The 24,220-nt window shown below is 44.8% G+C and overlaps 1 long non-coding RNA gene across 2 annotated transcripts in view; it reads left to right on the top strand.

Annotated features, from left to right (window-relative positions):
• The first annotated feature begins 924 nt into the window (after window positions 1–924).
• Window positions 925–24,220, top strand: part of LOC115030888 (uncharacterized) — a 35,524-nt gene continuing 12,228 nt past the window's right edge. For both annotated transcript variants that reach the window (XR_003836475.2, XR_003836476.2), the window contains exon 1: window positions 925–1,012. This is a non-coding gene — a long non-coding RNA (uncharacterized LOC115030888). The remainder of the gene's footprint in view (window positions 1,013–24,220) is intronic.

The raw sequence follows: 24,220 nt of genomic DNA, 5'->3' as shown, positions 1-24,220 counted from the left end.
CAGTTTGCTGTAAATGCTGAATGAGCAGTTAATGGTCCATGTTGGGTCAGCTTCAAGGCTGCTCTGAGTTGGTCAGTCTTTGCATTTCATATCCTGAAAACCCTCCTCTCTGGTCAAGACTTCTGAGCCGGTGCACTGCATACTCCTGAGATATTCCTGGGCCAGATGCATTGTTGACACGGTGAACTGCCTCTGTGCTTTACAACCAGTTTTGAACTGGAATGAGAGAATCGCTGAAATTTGCTTTTCTTTGTCTAACACCATTTCCATCCTAGCAAATGAATACAGAATAAACAGCAAAGTAATGAGCCATTAGCCAAATACACAAAGCAAGAAAGGTGCCTTAAAGTTACACATAACACAACTACATCTACTATAAACCTATCCCAGTATCATATGACAAATTTCAACAATGTGAAAACCACAGTTAACTTTGTACCAACCTAATTGTGTCATAGCACAAAGAGTGTACAGAATCAAGGGAGGAAGTATCAGATTGCAACCACACTTCATGCTTTAACATCTCAGCCTCAGTGAAGTAACACGTTTAAAAAAAATCATTGAGGAAGATACTTTGAAAATGTCAGTTTATGAATGACAATGGCAATTGTCTACAAAGTGTTTCTGGTTCCAGCAGGGGGCAGGAACCATTGTACTTGGCTTTGGTCTGTGAAAGTAGACTTAGGACACTCTTCTATGGGGGAGGGAGCTGGACTCTGTGACCTTCACTCTCACCCATCTAGGACTCAGGGAGGGGTGATCTGAGCCTGGGAATACTGCTGACTCTTAGGTAACTCAGCTACGATTTTTTTTCCCTCTTCTGCTTTTTAAATTAGTGTGAGCTAGCACAGCCTCAAGATTTGGTGTCTAGCTGAGGCAGCAGAAAGTCACATGCATTAGTTAGGACACAGGCTAAACTGCTGTCACGAAGACACTGAGAAATGCCACTGTGGAGATGAAACTGTTTATTCCTGTGGGGAGCATTTCCTGGCAGGCCTGCAGCACCTGGCAGGTAGGTGGCACTGCTCCATAAAGCCAGCAGGCTTTCTTCCATTTTGCTCCATCAGCCCAGAGTGCTTATCTGAGGGTGCTTTTCACATCTGTATCCAGCCCGTGCAAGGGAAGGACAAACGGCTACTTTCTTTTATAACATCTGACCTAGAATGTGCACACATCACTTTCGCTGCTTGGAAATTGGTCACTTGGCCACTCTGACACCGAGCAGCATGGGAACTGGGAAGTACTATTTCCAGCTGGACACCATTTTCTTCCTTCTTGGGTGTGCATGTACTTCTGAAGGTATGTGAGAGAGTCGTTTTACCATCAGAAAGATTAGACTAGATGACAGAAGGAAATGGGCCGTATCTGCCATATTTTCCCAATCATAGGTCATTTGATACATGTGAGGGACACTGGACCCTCTCAAAACCTCTTTGTACCTCTGAGAACCTCTTGAAACCTCAAGGTCTCACCATCAAGAGAATTGTATAGCAGAAGTGTTGGGAGTAGCAACCAAGATAAAGAGAGCAGGCTCGAGAGGCAACCGTCAGCTCTTTGCTCTGCAACCCTTCCTCTGCATAGCCCAGAACCCCTGTTGGCACACACAGTCCGTGCAGGTCATGGGTACAGAGCTGGAGGTAGCCAGCAGTTGGCCCAGTTCTGCCTTTGGCTGCTGCTCCTGGAGTCCTCTTTCCTCCTCCCGCACCTCCCTCGTGGAGGAATTCTGCAGATTGATGACCTGTCACCTAGAAGATGGAGACAGACCCCAAATCCTGTGTTCTTAAAGGAGAGAATTAACGAGGCCTCCGAGTTGTCTTGGTGCCTGTTTCAGAATGGCCCGTGGCTGAGGGAGCCAGTGTCTGCGGGGCTTCGGGCGGTCAAGCTGCCCTGAATGTGACCTGTCAGGGTTTGTTTGTGATCTTTGTGCCCAGTGATGCAGGTCACAGGCAGTGTTCCTCCCAAGAATCTGATTGTTTGCAGTTGTGAAGTGCAGGAGCTTGGATCTGTCCGAGCAGAGGGTTAAATCATGGAGTGTTTTACAAGAGCGGCTATAGGGAATGCCGTGTTTTCTCCTTATATGGCTATTTTTCTCAGTCCAAAATCCCAGGGTGTATTTTACGTGGTTGAAATACACAAATGGAGTCACAGTCTTAGCCAAACATGCTATGTGGCTTTAAAATTAACAAGCCTCCCTCTACTTCTGTACCCTAAACACACCCTGGAGCAGCAGTTTCTGTTGAGACTGAGGAAAAGAAAGACTCTTGCTTTTTTAGCCACCAACAATATTTGCCTGGGATGGGCTTCTCTAATCCCGCTGCTGCCTTATGCGTGAGGATATTTTTTTCTGTGCAAGCGTCGGTGGGTCAAATCAAAGTGTCGCAGTTTTAATGAGTGGGTTCTGTGTGAGCGGCCAGCTTTGAGGTACACAGGTAGAATGGAGCACAAACATCAAAATGCTAGGGGAGATGCTGAGTCCTTCCTCAGCAGACACTGGCAGGGTCAGGAGGAGGAGGCACAAAGTGAGTGACCACTGGGCTTGCCACAGGTGTGAAGAGGAAGGGGGCCGTCGGGGTGCACGCTGTACTGTTCAGGACAGTTTGTGGGTGACTTGAGGGGATTGTGCTAGTTGAATTTTGCCAACTAGGTCAGGGAGAACAGGGAGGTATTCTTGGTGCAGTGAGAAAATCTTCAGGGGGAAAAATGCATAAATAAGCCATCTAAGATACTTTAGAAGATAGCAAAAAACCCCAGTGTCTAGAAATAATGGTGGAAGAGAAGGAGCGTTATGGAGATATTAGGCTAAGGGACGGGGTGACTTTAGTGCCTATCATTTAAGCCCAGAAAGCTAGGTTTGACTTAGTTAAGTAGGATGATGTTTGGCTTTTAAAATGAAAATGGCTGCTTCTCTTCCTCTTCCTGTTTCTTCTCTTTTTTGTTGTTTTATCAAACAGGGTCTCATGTAGTCCATCTAGATTAGAACTTACTATGTAGTTGAGGCTGGCAGTGAACCAACCCTTCCACTTTTATGTCTCAACTCCTAGGAATACAGACTTGGGCTAGTATGCTCAGCCTCAAAAATGACTTCTTAGTTGAGTTCTAAGCCAGTCAAATACCAAGACTTGTCTCAAACAAAACAAAACATAAGATAACTAAACTCAAAACAAAACAAAAAAAAAAGTCTCATTAAAATTTCCATATTGGTGGTTTTCTGGGTGAGAAAGTTTATTACTGAGGTACAATATTTGCTACATATTCTAGAACACATACCATACCGAAAACCCAGATTTTTCTGGCAAAGTTGGCACACTTTCACTCTTCATGGACAGAGGGAGAAATGTATGGGGCAACTTGGGCTTGGAAGGAGATCATTTTGAATGAGCTTGAATAAAAATACAAATGTGCATTTGAAGCCATTTTGGAGATACACTGGTATGGAAATATGTGTCTTCAAAACCTTTTTGCATCTTATTTAATGCCAGATAGAGCTAAGATTGCTGTGAGTAGCTGAAGAAACAGTTGAAGTGCTAATGAGTATCCCAGGTGCACTCAGGTAGTTTGGGAGGACAGAGACTTTCTGGAAGCTGGAAGGATCCAGGTAATGTCTTTGGGACAGTGACCTGGCAGGAGGCAGACTCCAGTGAATTAGAGTCACAGACTGGGTCAAGCCCATCACAGGCTGGATGCAAGGAGACTGGGGATGGGGCAGGAAAGAGAAAGGCCTGTGTAGGCCTGGAGCCAAGGCGCTATCAAACTGTATGACAGCTTGGTAAGCCATCAAGCATGGGGCGCTTCTGGGCAGGCCTTCCTGGGTAGTGGTACTGAAGGGTGCAGGCTCTTGACCTCCAAGAAGCCCTGAGCAAGTCAGTTGATCTATCAGAACTGTAACTGCTTCCAGGGAAAATTAATTGAGGCAATCTGGAGAGCATGGAGCTCAGGCCTTGGGACAGAGTCAAATTCAATAGGGATCATTGTATGGTTGTCACCAAGAACTACAACACAGGTGAGTGATGTACAGAGACATGCTTGCTCTACAGCTTCTAGAAGTGACTCTGATGGGTCGTAAGGCCTAAGAACAAAAGGTTCCCAGGAAGGGCACCACAAACAAGGAGTCTCTTCAGCATTTCGAATACACATTCACTCTCACATTTACCATGTAAAATGGGAGGCTTCCTTCTGCAACAGTCACACTACAGGTGAGCAAAATATATCACAGAAAAGGTGTCCACTGGTGAGTGTCCCCATGTGAGCCTGGCAAGGACCACTTGATATTGCTCTGGTTTCCCCCTATTAAAAACCTCCTAAAATACACCAGGGGGGCTAGCAGGCTTTCAGGTTGCTTGTGCAGGTGTTGGGTGAGTGTTATACTAGGAAAAGGAAAGTGTGATGGCCTAGCTCTCTTTGATGCAAGATCTGCTTCCGGACATGCTGAGGCCACAGAAGAGTGAAGCTAGAAGCTAGAGAGATTGGAGATAAAGATGAGGTGCACATTGGGCTCTACAATTTTTTCCACTATCAAAATCCCTAAGTATGCAAATGTGAAAGGCAATTCCTTCTTGCCACTGGAGAGTGAAACCATTGTTCTACACTCCCATACGATTATGAACACCATCAACATGGGTTTTTTTTTTTTTTTTTTTAGTTTTTATATCTTTCATGACCCTATAGTTAATTCATGACTATTCTTGGTACCACATTACTAGCGTTTCTTTAGGATGTCATAAAAGCATCAGTAAATTGGTTTCTCAAGACAGTCACAGGCACGAGTCAGCACTGATGTAGCAGTGTGGCCAGTCCTGAGGATGGCTGCCTCTTTCTCTCCCTGCTCTGTTTGCCAGTGTTGTTCTGGAATTACGTTGAGCTAATTTTTACTCCCATATGTTTTTGAACTATGCTTCTGATAAATAGAGCCTGAGGTCATAAAGTCCCAGTTCATTATTTGTGTTGTATTGTTTTTAAACACACATAATTGGGTTCAGCACTAAAGGGGCCACATGAACCTGTTCTTCAAAGACCAAGACAGGATCCATTTGAGGACAGACATTGACCTTGCAATGGTAGAGATGCCTGGATATCAGGCATGTCTCTGTTCCTGCCTTCTCCTTTCTTGGAACCTTTCTCTAATTATACTTGTATTACCTAAGCCATCAAGGTTTCTCTTATGTGAATCCGAGGATGATTTCAAGAAACCAAAGCACTATCTCTTATGATGGCACCATTAGAAAGAGCCAAGGTCTTGCTTGAGTTTTGAAGAATACTGTATTGCTCTGGCATATAGATCCGTCCAATCTACCCATGCTGACCCAGGTTCTAAGGGTGTAAGTACTTGGTTAGGATGGCTACACCCAGTGAGAGAAAGGGTGAGAGCCTGTTGCTCATTGCTCCCCAGGGAAAACGGTGCCATTTATTCTGAGACTGTACAGAAAAAGCATTTGATTGGGGGAAGGCCTTAGGTCATTCATCTCTCACTTTTAAAAGGATGAGCTGCATATGCCTCCCCACTGGGCTGTCTCCCTTCTAGCCCTTCTGTTCTACAATGCACCACTTCTTTTCATAGAGAAATATGCTTCCAACAGGGGGACGGAAAGCAGGGCTGGAAAGGAAGGGGATCAAGCGACTTTCATTGAAGGATTCATTTTTTGATTTAAATATTTCGCTCTAATCTCCAGCTTCCTTTCTAACTTGGCAGGATGACCAAAAGAAAAACAACGTTCCTCCCTAGCCCAGTTTACAGCCCGCCAGAGCAGGGGATCTGGTTACTGCTTTCGAACTGTATATGTTGGGTTGTTCAATATATTAAGTTTTTTTCTTCTTTCTTTTTAAAAATCTATTGCTTGTATACGTAGAGTTTCTTTTTAATGGCATGTCAGAGTGGATATAATGAAAAAACCCAGGAGAAAAAAAATATATAGATCAAATATAGGCAGCAATTTAATACCTTTTCTTTCTTTCCTCTTCCTTTTTGTTTCTCTGAGCACGTCAGGGGAAGTCCTCAGGAGTGATACATCCTGTAACTGTAAGCAGATGCAAACCTCTGGCTGCAACACCAGCAGAAACTTCCCTTCACACTCCACCCATGTGCAGCCATTTAGTTCTGTGCCACCAAGATGAAGTGGAAGTGACAGAGATGAGCTGCCCTGGGATTTAGGGACCTCTGTAATGTTTTTTGTTTGTTTGTCTTGCAACTCCCTGTCTGCCTTGGAAGTCTCTCATTGGGATGGGAAAAAAACCCAAAACCCAGGGTTCTGGGTCTGGAGGTTTGAATCTGGGATGGTGTCTTCTCAGAGAGGCTCTACTCATCGCTTCCAGCCTGGGGTTTCATAATCACCTCAGGACACAGGATGGTGACTCTATCCAGATTTGATTTCTGCTCTATTCAGCATTGATTATAATGTATTCCATGAGCCCTGTGTGACCCTCTCAGTCACTAGAGAGGCAGAGGCAGGAGGACTATAGGCTCAAGGTTAGTCCAAGAAACTTAATGAAAGTCCTCAAAAGAAAAAGTGAGAAAGAGGATTGGGCATAGAGCCCAGTGCGGGTGTCTCGTTATGACAGGGTTGTGTCGTGTGTACTTGCGCTTCACATTTTGTTTTTAACAATGTAGAAAGTGTATTTAACTTCACGGTGTGGTCTTGTTCCCATCTTCTGAGAAGCACAGACAGAGATAATAATTTGAGCACAAGTGACTCATTAAGGAACAATCCCAGGAGAGCCCAGCAGAACTCTGGGAACTAGACAAGGAAGGAAAAGAGGCCATTGCGGGCATTGGGTCTCAATACTGCCAAGAAGACTGCTTAGTCTCAGCATCTCTGATGCTTGGTCAGAAGCAGTTCCTTCTTGAAAGACTGTCTGGTGAATTGTAGGAGGTTTAGCCAGCTGTTGGCCATTATGTGTTGATAGGACCCCCTTCCTGTGCTTCGACAATCAAAAGTGTCTCAGACAATTCTAGAGACTGGCACCACCCATGTCAGAACTGTAGAAATCAGAAAGACTCTGGCATGGGTTGTCTGGTGGGCACATACCAAGTGGCAAAGGTTACCAATGAGCCCTTGTGTGTCTACTGAGATATTCTAGAGTTTGGGGAGACTAAAGAAAGTGTTTACTCCAGCAGCAGCTACAATGAGTCAGGGCCCAGTTCAAACCAATGGCAATAGCTGGTTTCAGTGACTCTTTCCTATCCTTGGAAACTCCAGTTAACCTCATGTCCTCCTACTTTTCAGGCCCCTAAAGACCACTCCCAGCAAAGCTTACGTAAGAGCAAGTGTCCTTCCCTGAACTGTTTTAAAGGTTCAAGATAACTTGAGCTCACCGAGAGAATGAGAGTCTTCTCAACCAATACAGCAAAGCTCTCGAGAGCCTGTTTTGCATGGCATCTTGGTCATCATCTACAGATTGGACAGAGAAGCACAGAACAGATTTGAAGCCAGCTTTCCCTCCCTATACCAGATAGGTTTATTCACAAAGTTGAGCAGAATGTAGGCAGAAGAATCTTTTTGGGAGACTCCTAACACAGAGATGGATGCTGAAAATAGCAACAGAGAGGGACATAGGATTCTGGATCTGTATGATGAAGATTTCATGGAAGCCTCCTCGGCCCAGGCTGGTGAATCATGCCCAAAGCAGTGGTTAGGTGAGGTTCTAGGAGCTTCCAGTAGGATGATCTTTCTTCATCACCACTGCACTAATGGTGTTCTGTCAGAGCTGTGGGTTGTCAGATAGCCAGAGCCAATGGGCACACTCTTTTTCTCTCCATTTGTTACAGTCCTCACTGTAACAAATGGAGTTTGTCCTTCTCACCTTAATTTGTTTCCTAGCTCTCTTGCTTCCTTTCTCCCCAGCTCTCCCTTTCCTTACAGGCTCCTCGGGTGGTTCTTCTCTTGCAGCCCACTCTTAAGCAGGGGCTCCGAGGGCTGCATGGCTGTCTGCCTGGTTCATCACCCAGTCTTCCTGAATGATCTCACAGACTGCAGCATATTGAGTTCCTAGAGCTCAAGACTGGCAACTTCCAAGTCTAACTTGTAGCTCTGCTCTTTAGTGGAGGAGGGCACATTTGTGTCTGGATATCCTTTGTGAACCTGGAGCTCAGAGAGTCCATAATAGACCTATTCATCTCTCTCCCTCATAAAGGAAGAGAGAGAGAAACACACACACAGACACACACACACACACACACACACACACACACACACACACAGAGAGAGAGAGACAGAGAGACAGAGAGACAGAGAGACTGAGAGAGACAGAGAGAGAGACAGAGACAGAGAGAGAGACACAGAGAGAAATAAAAGAAGAAATAAAGAGTCAAAATCAGAAAAAAACAACATAAAAAACAACAACAAAAAAGTGAAAACCAAAACAGACAAATAAAAAGAAAGAAAAAAAGAAAATTCAAAGTGCACAAAACATGGAGTCCATTTTGTTTTGGCCAATTATTCCCGGGCATGGGGCCTGCCCTGCTGTGTGGGTGATACTCCCGGTGACACTGTTGGAGAAAACTGATTTCCTCTTCCCAGCAGGTATCAATTGCAAAGGTATCAATAGCTTCTTGGATAGGGGTGGAACTTTGTGTCCACTTTCCCTTCTCAGCGCTAGGATTCTGTCTGGTTTGAACCTGTGTAGGTCTTGTGTACACAGTCACAGGCTCTATGTGTTCATAACGGTGTCAGTCCTGTTATGCCTGGAAGATGCTAATGTCCTCGGAAGCATTCAGTACCTCTGACTCCTACACTCTTTCTGCCTCCTCTTCCATAGAAAGCCCTGAGCCTTGCGAGGTAGGGTTTGATAGTGACATCCCATTTAGGCTTGAGTGCTCCAAATTCTCCCTCATTCTGCACATTGTCCGTATGTGGGTCTCTATGTCAGTCTCCGTATACTGCAAGAAGAACCTTCCCTGGTGGGTTGAGAGCTATTGCACTTTATGAGTATAGCGATGTGTTATTCACAGATAGTTTATTGCTATATTCTTTTAGCAGAATAACAGCGTTAGATTTTCCCCAGTATCTAGTCTCAGGTTCTTGGGCACTTTGGAGGTTTCATGTAGGGATCTAACTCATGGAGTGGGCTTTGAAGTCAATCAGAAGGTGGCAGCACTCCCATAATGCTTGTGTCCTCTTGTTCCTTCCACCTGGTTTTTATACTGTTTCTTCTTGCACTCTCTTTTGACTCTCTGTGCCTTTGCTCTGGAATCTGGGGATGCTCTCAAACGTGCCTCATTCACTGAGCTCTCTTCTCCTCACCTCCCACCCCACAGGTCCCTTTCTACCCTCAGCGTGGAAGTGCCCACTGTGGTCACCCCTTACCACTGCTCCCACACAACCATCTTGGGTATTTGTGTCTGATCAATACCATAGCCTCATAACTGTCCCCCTGTCTCCAAGTTTCTCCTTCTCCACTCCCTACCTATGGCCATATGACCATATGGCCATGTTTTTTGACGGAACTCTCATCATACTTCATTTGAAATTTCAAAAGAGGTGTTGCGCTAAATTCATAGTTGAACTGGAGATACTGAATCTGTTGTTGCTTGAGGAGATAGACGACCAGTGTGCTTATAAACCAACCTTACTCGGATCCAAATCCTGACCCTTCAGGTAGACTTTTCATTCCTGTTCAACTTCCATGTCCTCAGCTGTAGATTAAGATCCACAGTACCTGTGTTCAACAGTCTCCCCTACCGATGCTTTTAACTTCATTCGTTTCTATTTCTTATACTGATCATGATCCCCAAATATTTCTGTAGTGAACCAGGAGCCAAGATAGTCTGAAAGGGAATGATTCTACTCACATGACCCCATACAGTTATTGCAACAATTTATCTATCTTATTATTGTCATTAATTTCATAGTTTCTTCTGCTTAATTTATAAATTAAACTTTATCATTGGAATGTGTAGTAATACACAGTATACAGAGGGGAAGAGCTATCTGAGATTTCAGGCATCCATTAGAGTCTTGGCACATATCCCTCACAGATAAAGGACGGACTGCTGTAAATATATCCACAGAGATAGAGCCTGGCCCATATTAAGAAGCTAGTAAATGTTTTCTACCTTATTGGAGACAGACTTCTGGGCTGTCATATGTGTGCCATGAGTTGGCATTTCTGGAAGAGCCCACCATATGCACATATTATCTGTCTCTGACACAGACTCTGGCTCTGAGTTAGGCAGGCACTTGGAGGTCATAAAGGACTAACACATCTCCAGCACCAGCAAGTGGGTTAGGGCCCAGGGCCCAGGAGATAAAAGGTGCCCAAGAGGGACAGGGGCATAAGGTTGTGCTGTGCCTGATGGTCAGATCACTGGGGAGTCAGTCAAATCACCAATTGACCTGTCAAGATTTGACATTGGCTGCTGAGCTTGGACTGCTTCCTGTCCAATAGCTCATTGCTCTGTCCTGTGAGCCTCCTCAGGAGTATAGTGAAAGGTGCCCAGTAAGGCTTCTTAAACGTATCCCACTCAACTTTCTGAAAATTTGATAACATTTGTGTGTGTGTGTGTGTGTGTGTGTGTGTGTGTGTGTGTGGGATGTGCGTATGTGTAGTTACATGCATGTATGTATGTGGGTGTATGTCTGTGCATGTGTGCAGTTACATGAATGTGTGTATGTGGGTGTCTATGTGTGTGTGCAGTTACATTCATGTGTGTGTGTGTATGCCGTTACATGCATGTGTGTGTGTGTGTGTTTGTGAGTGTGTGTGTCTGTGTGTGTAGAGTCCAGAAGTCGAGGTTGGGTGTCATTTCTGGTTACATCTTATTTGCCAAAACTTCATCTCTCACTGAGTTTGCAGCTTATTGGTTCAGTTAGGCCAGAAATCTGCCTGTCTCTGCCTCTCCAGGGGACATATAGCTATATAAGACACATATAAATCAAGTTTTGCAAATAATGACAATTTATTCTAAAACAATTCTTTGTAGGTATGTAATCTTATGATTTACTAATGGTGAGACAACTTTGCATATTAATGAGCCAGATATGTGCTTTACTTATTTTTAAATAAGAATTAAATCTTGGCTGAATTTTTAATCCTGCAGGATAGGGCATTTTTACTGTTTTTCTCAATTTAACAGATATTTTGATTTTGTAGTCTTTCATGTAGATAATGCCACTTTGAATAAATACATAAAACAAAGGAAAGGCATAAGTTCAGGGTCATTTCAGAAGTTGCTGGAAAATTTGTCCTAATCTTAAGTCAAAATTCTTTTAATGATTTTTTTTTCTTTTTATGAAGCTCAAGTCAGAAACTCAAACGGAAATTTTTAAAATCAAACATTCTAACCCAAGGCAATCCAAAGATGAACTAATTTGATGATTATGTGCTTGAAGAGGAATGGTAAAAAAAATTGAAGATTCATTTTCTATAATTTCTCCACTATGTCGCTGTAAGATTAGAAAACTTTATATGTACAGCTAAAACACTTCAGTTCATCTCAGACAATAGCCTCAAAAGGCAAGACATCCCTGTCGGAAATGAGGCCTACTGGGCTAACCAACTGATGTGTATTATATACTGCAAGGCTTTTCAGATTTTACAATGAAATTTGCCTCTCAACTACTCTCTGGTTCATAGTATTCTTGTTAGCTTGCTTTTGCTTTTTGTGCCCCCCCCCCCCCCCAAGACAAGAACTCATTCTGTAGACCAGGCTGGCCTTGAACTCACAGACATCTGCCTGTCTCTGACTCCTGAATGCTGCCCAGGTGTGCATCTCTAGGCTTGGCTACAGTATTCTTAAGCATTAACTCGGCCCTCCACCCCCGGGACCAGTCTGCTGGGATGCCCGGGACCAGACTGCTGCGAAGGCTGCCGAGATTCTCTGCAGCAACAGCCTGCCCTGCCCTGGCTTTGTCACTTTCTTCTCCTTCCTCTCTTTATTCATGGCACAAACCCTCTTGGCTTTATCTTTCCCACCCACACTGCCCCTGTTACATTTAGAAAAGTCATTAAACTCCAGAGTGAGAAGCACATCCCATTAAAACCTCCTTTTCAAACCGAGCATGAGCCGTTCCAGACCCCCTTCTCCCTCAGCCTGCCGGCCACTCAGCCACGTCTCCGTGTGCTGCCGACAGACAGGCTTCTGCTCTTCCTTGGAACCACTGTCCTGGCCAGGAACATTCTGCACACCCTGTTTCTGGAACAGCAACGGTTGCAACGTCTTAACATTCCTCATCTCATGTCTGTGGGAATACTTCTCTGCAGAGGTGTAGCTGGACAAATCCCCCAGGATGATTGTAAGTTCCTGAGATTATAGGATTCAAGCTTGGAGGCCTCGGAGAGGTCTGTAGGCATCTCTGCTCTGGACAGATGAGGGACCTGAAGGCAGAGGGTCCAAAGAGAATTGCCCAGGGTTCTGCTACCACCTTGAGCCTGGACTTGTGCCCAGACCTGCGGGGCTGACACACTTCATCTTTCCCTTCTCACACCTGAAAGGTTTGGGTGGAGATTTCAGTGAATCAGTAGTGTCTGGGGTCTACTGCCATGGTCTAGGCTAGGGAGGATGGAGGATGGTGGCTCTCCCGAGGTGGTGGAATTGGAAAGGTACAGTCTAAGGGGTTTAGTATCTAGTAAGGCATTAGAAACAGAGATGAGCCAGGTGGTCTTCACTCTAGCGATGTCATTTCAGACAAAGGAAAACTAGGCAGAGTGCATATTTCTGTTACTGTTCTTGTTTGATGGGGAGAATGGGATACAATTACATTTTAGCTTTGAAATGCCTGGAGAAAATGTTCAGGCAAATACACACATCTGGACTTCAGAGAGGTCCCAGGAAGCAGAGAGAATCTTCAAGGGTCTTCAAGGTTATGAAGCTACAAGTTTGGCTGGGGTGGGCCAGGTAAGGAGAGGTGTGTAAGGAAGGTGGGAAGACAATGTCCTTGCCATCGCAAGGAAGGGGGTAAGGAAAACCCGGAGTGAAGGAGACTCTGAGCAGCCCACTCGGCAGAGGAGCAAGCAGCAGGCAGAGGCTTCTGGAAGCTTTCTGGAGGAAAGTGCCAGTCTCTGTGTGGGCTCTTTGCTGTGAGTTCTCCCATAAGAGACTCACAGCAGCCTTGCCAGGCTCCAGGAATGCAGGGGAAAGAAGGCAGAGAGAGAGAGAGAGAGAGAGAGAGAGAGAGAGAGAGAGAGAGAGAGAGAGAGAGAGAGAGAGAGAGAGGGAGGGAGGGAGGGAGGGAGGGAGGGAGGGAGGGAGGGAGGGAGGGAGGGAGGGAGAGAGAGAGAGAGAGAGAGAGAGAGAGAGAGAGAGAGAGAGAGAGAGAGAGAGAGAGATCCTGGAGTTTTAGCTTTTGGCAATGAAACATGTAATTTCAGGATGATTATTCTCATTTTACAGCACGCTGCTCTTAGCATCTGCTGGGCCCAGGCCTGAAGCGTATGAGGTGATGCTATGGTGTGTGATAGCACACATATAACACACAGATGTGATTTCTTCCAAGTTCAAGAGCTGATAAAGTGGAGAGCCACTACCAGGTCAGGCGGCCTCTCCAGAGCATTAGCCTGACATCTCTGACATGTTCCTGATTTTTTTTTTTACTCAATCTGGAACTTCTGTAGGATGCATCCATTTCTCTAGTCCCATTATGAATCTGGCAAGTGCAACTGAATTACAAATTTTACCTTTAGGGTTTTTTTTTTAAATCATCTTCTCTATGTGACTGAGATAATGAAATACCCCACATCTTGAGTCTTACTTGTGGAAGTCTGCTTGCTTCAGAGGTAAAAAGGAAGGCCACGCAATACTGATGTTCTCTAGACTATAACTATGCTATCCAAACAAACAAGGCACACTTAGGACAGAACAGAAGAGAGAAACACCATGAGCAACCTGACAAAATATTAATATGGTTCCCACTGGGTAGTGAGTTGTATTTCTTTGACCCCAATGTGTGTTATTTTCCAAGCATTTGTAATGGGAGTATATTACCATTTAGACCATTGATGCCTAATTGAACTCTCTTTAAAGATGGTAATATGTCTGTCTAATCTATTGCTAGCAGCCACAATTGAAAGTAACACGAGTGATGGAGGAACGGGGACATTTCTTGTTCTACACCAGCACCCCTACTCCTCCTGAGGATCCATGTTTGGTTATCAGCAGCACTCTAGCACTACAGGGATACCCCTCAGACCTCCCTGGGCATCTGTGCACAGGCATGAACATACACACACACACACACACACACACACACACACGCACAAAACAAGAAAACTAAAAATTAAAATCTAAGTAGCTATTTGGGGCTAGTGACTACTGTATTTGATAAGGTAGTTTTAAAGTAATTGTATAAAGTAACAATGATTATATGATAATAAAGCTGTTAAAACATTCTAAATATTTAAGATCTGGTAATTAAGACTGGAGAGATGATTCAGAGGTTAAGAGCAGTTAAGAGTCCAGGCTGTTCTTCCAGTGGACCCATGTTCAATTCCCAGTACCTACATAGTGGCTCACAACCATCTGTAACTCCAGTTCCAGGGAAAAATCTGATGCCTTCTTCTGTCCCCTTCAGGCACTACAGACATATGACACACACACATGCATGCAAATTTTAAAAACATACACATAAAATAAAAAAGCTTTTTTTTTAAAGTACTAAATATTTCAAAGTTTGACATTTTGTCATAATGTGGTGGTAGTGGCTTTAGACTCTATAATAGAGAATGTAAACACAGACTAAGAACTCACTGAGTCATAATGGGGTCCAGCGTTAGGTTTATTCATACCTGAGCTCAGTTGTATACTGTGAAGAGACAACCTGCATGCTATTATCCTATGACGGCTCTCACCATTGCACACCACAGCCTTTTACACTGCAGGCTTTGAATGTGCAAAGGAGTTTAAAGTGGGCAGTATCTATAGAGGTGGGAACAGAGCATTTTGTGGCCGTTTGATAGTTGAGAAAAATGAGAGCCACAGAGGTTCAGTTCGCACAGCTGTAAAACAAGAAGCAGAAAAAGGAAACCCTCTTTGTCTTGAAGCCCTGGGGGGATATTGCTGACCTTCATAAGTCAAGGAGAGCAATTTCTGAGAGGGTTGTAGGAAGGGAGCTTTCTGCCAGAGCTAGAAAGAGATAAGATTTGCTGATTTTGGTTAATTCATTTTTTGTCAGGATTTGTTCATTCATTTTTGTCTTCTAGAACCATCTTAGACTAGTCCTCAGAAGGCATTGTGGGACTGTGAGCAGCTGCCCTTGGCCTAGTTGGTTGGTGTCTCTGTGTTTTCTATGACAATGTCAGTCAACACTCTCCTTCATCTTTATTCCAGAACTCTCTCTCGGCTCCAGGTCCCATGCATTCAGCCTGTCTTCTCCTGCATGGGGCTCCTGGACAGACTGGGAGTTATCAGGGTAATTCCACACTTGAAATGCATTGAGCTTTCCCTGGGCCTTGCACTCTAGTCCATTGGGGTGCGCTGGACATAGCGTTAGGGAGATGGCCATGGAAACTCTCTTGGTGTTGAGCAGAGTTCATGGCCTCCCCATGAGCTCTTCATCTGGGTGGCCCTGCTTCTGTGCTAGGAGAAGTCCAGCAGACTTTCACCCCAGTGAGCCTCTGAATGTTTTCAAACCTAAAGTCTCAATTCTTTCTGGTTCAAGTTCTAGGAAAAGGCTGGAATCTGTTGTGATTTAAAAAAAAAGAAATTAAAAAAAAATTTTGGTCCGCCCATCTGTCAGTGTCGCCAAGAAATATTCACACGAGTCTGCCCATCCTAAAAAGGAGAGTGGCTGTTTTTCTGAGATGGATGTCTCCAGCCTGCTCCCTCCCTTGTTCCGAACCACTTCCTTTCCTCAAATCTCACTTTAAAACCTTCCTGTTTGCTTTAGCCTATGACTGATTCAGACCCCATTCATCTTTCTTTCCTCTCTCCCCATGACCACATCCTTCCACTCTCCCCTCACTGTCCGCGTGAGAGCACTTGCCTGCCTCCTGCCTCCCTCCATCTTTCAGCCCCTTTGCCTGTCCCCTGGCAGTGACAGCCTGGCACATCCTGGTCTCTCGCAGCTCTGCTGAGGTGCCCCCTCTCTTGTCCAGATGTACTTCAAAGCGCGGACCGCTGGCGCTTGGTTCCCCCGGGGGTGGCGCCTACTCCTCTAGTTTGTAGTGGAGGAGGAAAGATTCCAGTGGTATTCTTGCCTAAAGAGGCGCTTTGCAAGTTGTATTTCACGAGTTTCAGGTTCAGAAACTTGAGACACAGAACACAGAAAGACGTTGTAATAGACCCGCCAAGATCCCATTTCCCAGCTGTGCTTTCCCAGGGGATCCTGCAGGTAAAGCCCGAAGGAGGGATGGGAATGAAACAGGTCAGGCTGGAGCGGTTGCTCACCTCCAGAATAGAGTTATACTTGTCTCGACTGAGTCTTTTATTTCCCTGAAGTAATGAGCAAAGTAAATTCCTCAACAAAGTTCTAAGGCTGGGTTGACCCTGGGAAAACAATCCCAGTGCGAGCCCAAGTGTTTGAATTCGTTGTGTTCAGGGTGTACACACACAGTACTTACTTTCTAAAGCTTGCGTTTTCAACTCCATTCTCTGGACAGCGGACAAGTTGTGGGCTTCCGCACAATGTGTCACTGCATCATCTTAGGATGGAACTTTTTCTCCCACGAGTGTACAGGCAGGCCAGTTCGCTTTCTCCCACGAGTGTACAGGCAGGCCAGTTCGCTTCTGTCTGAGCAGTGTTTCCTAAGGAAACACTTTTTTTTTTTTTTCAGAAAAAGGAAAAATGTCCAGGACTAAACAACTTGGATTTTATCTCATGAAATGCATTGTGTGTTTGTGCGCTCACCCCGTATGGAAATGAGGACAGCTGTGGGGAATTGGTTCCCTCCTTCCACCAAAAACATGGTGTGCTTGCATGTCAATCTTGTGCAGGGTTGCAAGGATCTTTGTATCATTCCAGTTTTGTCTGTATGTTCCTGAAACTTTCAATGACAGTAAGAACACACCATTTACATGCCACTGTTTGAGATAACATTCATATTGCTGAGATGAAGCATGCCAGGTCTGCCCTATTATAATATTTCCATTTTATACACAAAGGATGAAAGGCCAGGCAGCTTTCCTCAAGTCACAGATCTTATAAGGGTGGGTCTAGGGCTCCATGAGTCTTCTCTGGGAATGCCAGCTACAGGCGTCTGCAAGATGAACAGTGTCATTCAGTACGCAGGACTTCCATAGGGTGGGTGGAGCAAACACTCTTGCTTTCTAGTTGGACTGTGGATTTTATATTTGACTTTTAGTAGTTGATTCTATTTATTTGTTTGTTTGCTTTACCACATCTGAGTCATTTAAAACGTACAAGCAAGGACTGAGAAATGTCTCAGTGACCAAGAGCACCTGCTGTCTAAGATGGAGAGGAGTTCCGAGTGCAGGGACCTGTGTCAATGGATTTTATGGGGTAGCACGGTATACCTAATCCTGGCACTCCTACAGTGGGAAGAGAGGCAGAGGCAGGACAATCCCCTGGAAGTGTGTGGGCAGCTAGCTTGGAGTCCATGGTAGAGCAGAAAACAAGGAGACCCAGGTTGGAAGGACACCCTAGGTTATTCTGTGATTTCTACATGTGCTATGGCGTGTGGGTACTCTCTCATTCACCTCACCCACACATGAACAAGCACGGGGGAGGGGGAGCACACACCCACACACACACACAGAAAGAGTCACAGAGACACACCCACACATGTGCATGCCTATATAAAAATGAAGCTACCCCTGTATCCCTGTTTCCCAAGCTCACCCAAACAGGTGTTAGCACTCAGATGTACGCTTATGGCCAAGTAAACTGAGATTAACTGAGGTGAAATTCTGCTGTGTGTAAAACAAATAACAGAAATGTATTCTTAAAAATAGCCCCCCTCCCACTTTCAGGGTCTTTGTTGGTGTTCTTTTGGATGTTAGTGGCTGCTCCTGCCCTGGAATGTCAATTCAGGTCCAGTCAGTGAGGTCTTGGACAGATTGGATAGATCCGGACGCAGGTAGGAAGAGAGTTATTAGCATGGGAACCAGGAACTGCCAGAGCCATTTTTGAATGGAGATGAAGAAAGGGTTTCCATGAGGCACCTCTGTGCCACACCAGGGACTGTGACTTAGGAACTGGGCTGATGTGTTTATTTGGTGTAAGGTCAGCTGCAGCTCGGAGGGCAATAACACCATCCCTATAAAACAGAGGCCCCATGCTGGACTCCACCCGCCTGTTGCCTGATCAATGAAACATTGCTGTCAACTAGAAGGTAAATGGATTCGTTCACCCAGCGGACTCCGCAGCCTCCACCTTGCCCTTCTGTGGGGCCATTGATTGCTTTTTACACCCTCTTGCTTTGGCTGCTTCTCTCAGAAGAAGAGGAAGGAAAAATAGATCTGGTTTCTATGTCCACCCATTAACTACCCCAACAGAGAGTTTCATGGAGAGGGAAGTCGAAGCTATAGACAAAAGTTTGGAAGAAAGTTTCTACATATAGGAGCGACTGACAAAAAAAAAAAAAAAGGCTGGGCTTCAGAGTGGCCCACAAAAGAATATGAATTAGTAAGATGGCGGGTGCTCTTTTCCAAAGCCAACACAAAATGAGGACATGGATTTTTTTTTTTCCCTCCAGAGCAGCACCTGCTCCTGCCACTGGGCTTATGCTTGTCATTCTTTCATGTGTCACAGCCAGATCTAGGAAATTCCCTGGGAAGTCCCCTATATCTCAATGCCAGCAGGTTTTTGGGTTTTCTTTTCTTTTTTTTTTTTTTGAATATGATTCTGTTCAGTCTTGAAAGATTTTTTGATCTTTTTTGTTAGCACAAAATGGATCTTCCTGGAGCGAGGAGACAGCGGGGTGCCCCAGCAGAGTGCAGAGCGGAGTGGACCGGAGCACGCAGTACTCTGGGTCCTAATTTCAGTTCTGTCAGTCAGCAGCCTGGTAGCTTCAGGCGAGCTGTGCCTTTCCTTCTGCCTCAGTAGCCTTTCCTGTAAAGTGGGATGCCCTGAGGATGCTGAAAGTGAACGCACCCCTCCACCGTGTGCTTGCTAGTGCTCAATGTAGGCTCCCTGCCACACCCCACGCCTCACTTCTCCATCCTGTGGCGTGGAGCTTGTGTTAGAACATCGTAGGCCCTCCCTGGTCTAGCACTGGCACCTCTGTAACTCTTGAGGTATGAGGTCCTATCCAATCAGCGTAACGTTCCAATTTGAAATTTTCATTTTTCCCTCTTACCGGTTTTTCATTTATGTCTCTATTGTACTTTTATAGGTTTGTTTCTTGTTTTTATTTTTCTTTGTTGTCATAAATTCTTCAAAAATCAAGATAAAGTGTAAGAGGATAAAACAAATGCATCAGTTGAAATGTAAGAAAGGGCACCGTGCCTACTAGAAACAGAAGCTAGTTTTGTTAAACAGTTTGTGGCAAGAATTATTCCAAACACTTTGAAAACATTCATTTTCCCCATAGTAACCTCGCAAAGCCACACTCAGCACCTCCATCATAAGAATAATAATGAAGCCGAATTTTGTGATATCAAGCAGCTTGGTCAAGGCCACACAGGGCATGGGTGATGGAGCTGAACTACATATCCCTAATTTGTAGCATTAATTGTTATGGTGAAAATATTCTCGCCAGAATCCATTTCAACTTATAAACCATTTAAAGACAGCTTGTGAGAAAAAATGATCCTGAGTATTTAAAAATCTTCTCCCGCAAGCCAACAGAAGACAAACTAGCGCATCCCAGAGAGAATCTGTGTTGATCACCACTAGGCTCTACTGTCTCTATGGGTCCTGTGGATCAAAGACTAGATGAGGGTTAATAGAAAAGAAATAAGGAAAGAGAGATAGTCATGGAGAGAGAAAGTCAGGATATGTCAAACCCACCCATGTATTCATTTATTTATGCATCCATGGCATGCGTTCCTTCCACACAGGCTCATAGAGTCCCTGCTACTTACCTGGACTGTGAGATGTGCTTAGGATACAGACCTGAATGGGAGGAGCAGGTACCTAAGCTAAAGAGCTCGAAGCATATTGGGGTCAGAGAGACACACAGACAAGCAATTCAGCACCAGGTATAACTGAGTGTCCTCTGGGAAACAGCGAGAGCAAATTAATTCTGTCTTGCACATTTTGCTTCCTTTCTACTTGGTAGGGGGTATTCCTTGCTAGAGGTCCTGTAATCAGCTTAGCTGTCTGCATCTTAGACTGGAAAAGAACTAAGCAGAGGAGTCAAAGACAGGCAACTTGAGTCTCCTAGCCCTCTTGTCTGAGTCTCCTCGTCCTCCTCATACCTGTGCTCGGCTGGGCCCATGGTCAGTACTGGTCAGTATGCAGTAAACAGTGTTGACTGGAGAAGCCATTCATAAGTAAGGATCTGTGATCTAAAGACATGTTTGTTTGAAGCAAAAGATAATATATTAGGGGAATATAAGGAGTGCTGGTGAGGAATGGAAAGTGTACTAGACAGAAGCTAGAGTGAGGTCACCTAGTGAGTAGAGAAGATACAACCTTATCAAGATAGTCTGTGGCTGTGGCAGATCTCTGGCTCTGGGAAGGAAGACGTGATGCTTGGCCTATACCTTCGGGTGTGTTGGATGACTTTAAGAATGCTAGAAATGACATAATCTGTTGCTTTCTTTTAAAGTTATATGCAGAAGAAGCTCTAAAGTAATTGGTACAGTGATCCTGGAGGCTAAAGGGGGTTCCATTCTCATCTCTTCTCTTCTCTTTCTTTGGCTGGTCTGAGAGAAAGCTGCCGTTATGGAAAACCATGGGTAGCTCAAAAATTCTTCCTTGGGACTTAGGATTCATTGTTCCTATAAGAAGATCTGCAGGTACATTTTTAATATATTGTTACCCTGACAACACTGCATAGCTGTGTTGTCCTCATTCCTAAAGACTTGGTCCATAATGATTATCTCTACACCCTGCTATGGTCCTTTGAGGATGTTGAAGAAGATACAAATGTATTTATTTTGCAATGGGACAAAACATGACGCAGTCACTCCCCTGTAGTCCCACAGCCAAATTCCAGTAGAGGAGGGTCTAAGATAGTTCAGGGGGAGGGAGTTCATCTTCTTTTTGTCCCCCCAATAATGCCTTCTATAGGGAGCAAGACCTGGCTGGGGCTCAGCGCTGGAAAGGATCTTTCTCACCATCTCAAAACTTTATGTTTTATAGTGAAAAACTGAAGCTGCCTGCCCCAGTTTCCCAACCATGCCATGACTAGATGAACGACTGCCTTAACTCTGATAAAATTAGGCCACCTCCAACCTAAATGGAGCCCATTTTCTGCGTGAGACCCTGCTTGGAGGCAGCTTGTTCCCCGAAAGGACGACAAAAAACATGCTTTTGTGTGTATTTCACTTGATGGGAAGAGATTCCCCAGTGAGGCCATTTTTTCCCCCTGAATTCTCACAAGTCCAGAATGTATCCAAGTTTCCAAGATTATCTGGAAGATCCACTCAGCTATAAAGATGGGCCAATTGTCTTCCAGCTCAGTAGACAGGGCGTGCACAGGAAAGAGGTGAGGGGGGCATGAGTGGGGAGGCAAGGGAGAGTGCAGGAGCCTGAAACTTCAGCAGTAAGATACTGAGGGAGGAAATGTGTGCAGACATGTGTTGAAGGGCAAGAGGAGAAACCCAAGGGTGCTCTGATACTGGGGTCTCACTTTCCAGGAACATTTTCTGTCGATTTTCTTTAGGATGTGTCGAGGTCTGTCTGGAGAACTGTCACCTCTCATCACTCAGATGTCACACTGAGCTTCGTGTGATCATTGTCACGAAGAGTCCCTGCATACAGTAAAGAATTTCCTGGGGTGCTACCTGATATGCCATTATTTGTCTCTTATTCATCTTAGCAGAGTGGCTCCGCTCCTGTCAGAGGTAATGGAGACCATGCCACAAAGAAAACTGGCCGTAATTTATTTATCAATTGTTTCTGCCTACCACAAAAGCGGCCTTCTACTTTACAGCTTGGTCTAAGGTATCTGAGAGCCCCCGAAGTTCATGGTTTTCCGGTATCCTAAGGTCTACTTATGGCCTTTCCTGTATATGACACACAACACCACCCTTGTGGCTTGCAGTCTGTTCTCTTCTTTGCTTTCTTTAGTCACAAATCATCCTGAGGCATCCCTTAAGTGCATTTGTATTGTTAAGTGCACCGGCTTGATTTGGTGTTAATTCAATTTGAGTGCCCTTAATATCTTGTGGGGGTGAGGCAATGCAGGCTGCCTGTACCTTGTAAAATCAGGTCCCAGGTCTGCCCGGGAGCAAAGCACCTTTCCCATAGCCATTTACCAAAGTTGCTGATAAAATTTTCATAAGGGAACCTTTTTAGTCTGACCCTATTGTGTTATTCTACCATTAAGTCTTGGAGAACTGAGCTGGCTTCTAGTGACAGCTTGTCACATTCTCCATTACTGCTGCTGCTGGCCTGGAAAGCTAACTGGCTGAGCAGGGTGCAAACTCCCTCCCTCCCAGCCACTCCTGGTCCATTCTGGGAAAAGCCTGCAGGCTAGCACCTAGGGGCTGCTGTGAGGTTGCATCTCTCTGGGTGCTTTTTCTCATAAGCTGACTGCTTTTACCTCAGAGAGCTGGAGGGGCCCTGAAGGATGTTGTCAAAGGGGGGAAAAGAGAGACATGAGAGGCAGGCTGAAGTAGAGTAAGAGTTACCCAACACTTTACTTAAGTCAACTCCAAAAGTAGCAATGGCCACTCAGATACCACTGCTCTAAGAGTTTGGGTGAGAGGCTTAGGCTTGATGTGTGTCTTTGGAGCGATGGATTTCAAAATCAAGCAACAGTATTTACCCACAAGGAACTCCAGACTTGGGGGTCAGATGTGCCTGGATTTGTATCATAGCTCAGTGGTAAACTTGCTTTATAAACCTGATCAAGCTGAGTCTCCAAGTGTCAGATTTAGCATCTAGGAAGAAGGAATGTTGACTCCGACTTACACAGAGTTGGTGCTTAAATAAGGCAATGCGTATAGAGAGCCCTTAGAGCAACAAGCGCATTCTCAGCATCTTTCTTGACTGTCTCAGTATCCAGGAGGTCATAAGAAACGAGTGTGAGAAAGTAGTTACGAAGCAAAGACATTACCTGAATACCTCAAGATGAGAAAGTAAAGATGTAGTAATTTGGTCTCAAGCCATGTCTTTTTTTTTCCCTTTTTCTCCATTATCTCCCTAAAGCCTCTGCATATCTGCTCTATGGATTGAGAAGCATGACAGTCCTTCTGAGGAAGTCCTCTCATCACTGTGTCAAACTGCTGGGCAGATACAATCTCAGGGAGGAATTTATTAGTTGGTTCGCATTTTGATTGTTTCTGTACATATCCGATGCCCTTAGGCATAATATCATGCCAGTGGGAGCACAAGACAGTGGAGAACTCTTCCCTTCACAATGGCAGACAGGGAGCTAAGAGTAAGACAGGAAAAGGGACATGAAGATGATAGCCCAAAGGATCTGCTTCAAGTGACCTACTTCTGATACCCAGATTCCACTTCTAAAGTGTCTAGAACCTCTAAAACAGTGTCACCAGCAGGGGACAAAGCCTTCAACATATGAGTTCTTGGGAGGGAGGCATTTCATATTCCAAGCCTTTAATGGCTTAAGAAGCATGAATGAGAGATGTTCTTCCATATGAACATTTTTAAATTATTGTTTTGAATGTGACAGAGGTTCGTTCACCTTGGATGATCCAGATAATACAGAGACTGCAATGAAGTAGAAAAGGCAGTCTGAGAGCCTGTCCTCTGTTTCTAGAAATAAAGGCTGGTTTTTTTTCCTGGGTATACATGGCCTCTATGCACAGACATGTGCACCAGTGTTGGCTCAAATTCTGGCTCTACTACTGAAGCAAGTTGCTTAATGTGTCTGTAATTGCTTCATCATCTGTGAACACAGGTTTCATGGTAGTATTTTCCCCAGTGGGGGAGTTCCAAGAAGCAAGTAAGTTTGAAACACAGTGTTTGGTGCACAGTGACCTCTGTGGAGGCTTCTCCTTTGGCCTTATTAGTATGTTCACTAGAAACCTGAATTGTGTCATCTGTTCTTGATGGGGACAGTCTCACGTCTGCTCATACCGAGCAGCTTCAATACCACGCATTCTCAAGCAGTTAACTTCTATAGGGTCTGAAAGTAAGGCTAAGTGCTGCCCACCTCTTGGTTCAGCATGCCAGGAATGAATGGTGGTAATAATTTCTTCACACTTAAGAAGATTGGAATGATATTAAGACATGAGCTAATGCAAGTTCATTCCCAT

This window comes from Mus caroli, unplaced genomic scaffold, assembly GCF_978045245.1.
Source record: "Mus caroli unplaced genomic scaffold, Mus_caroli_1 scaffold_6, whole genome shotgun sequence".
Lineage (NCBI taxonomy): Eukaryota > Metazoa > Chordata > Mammalia > Rodentia > Muridae > Mus > Mus caroli.
Note: the sequence above shows the minus strand (reverse complement) of the source record. Positions and strands in the feature narration are given on the sequence as shown.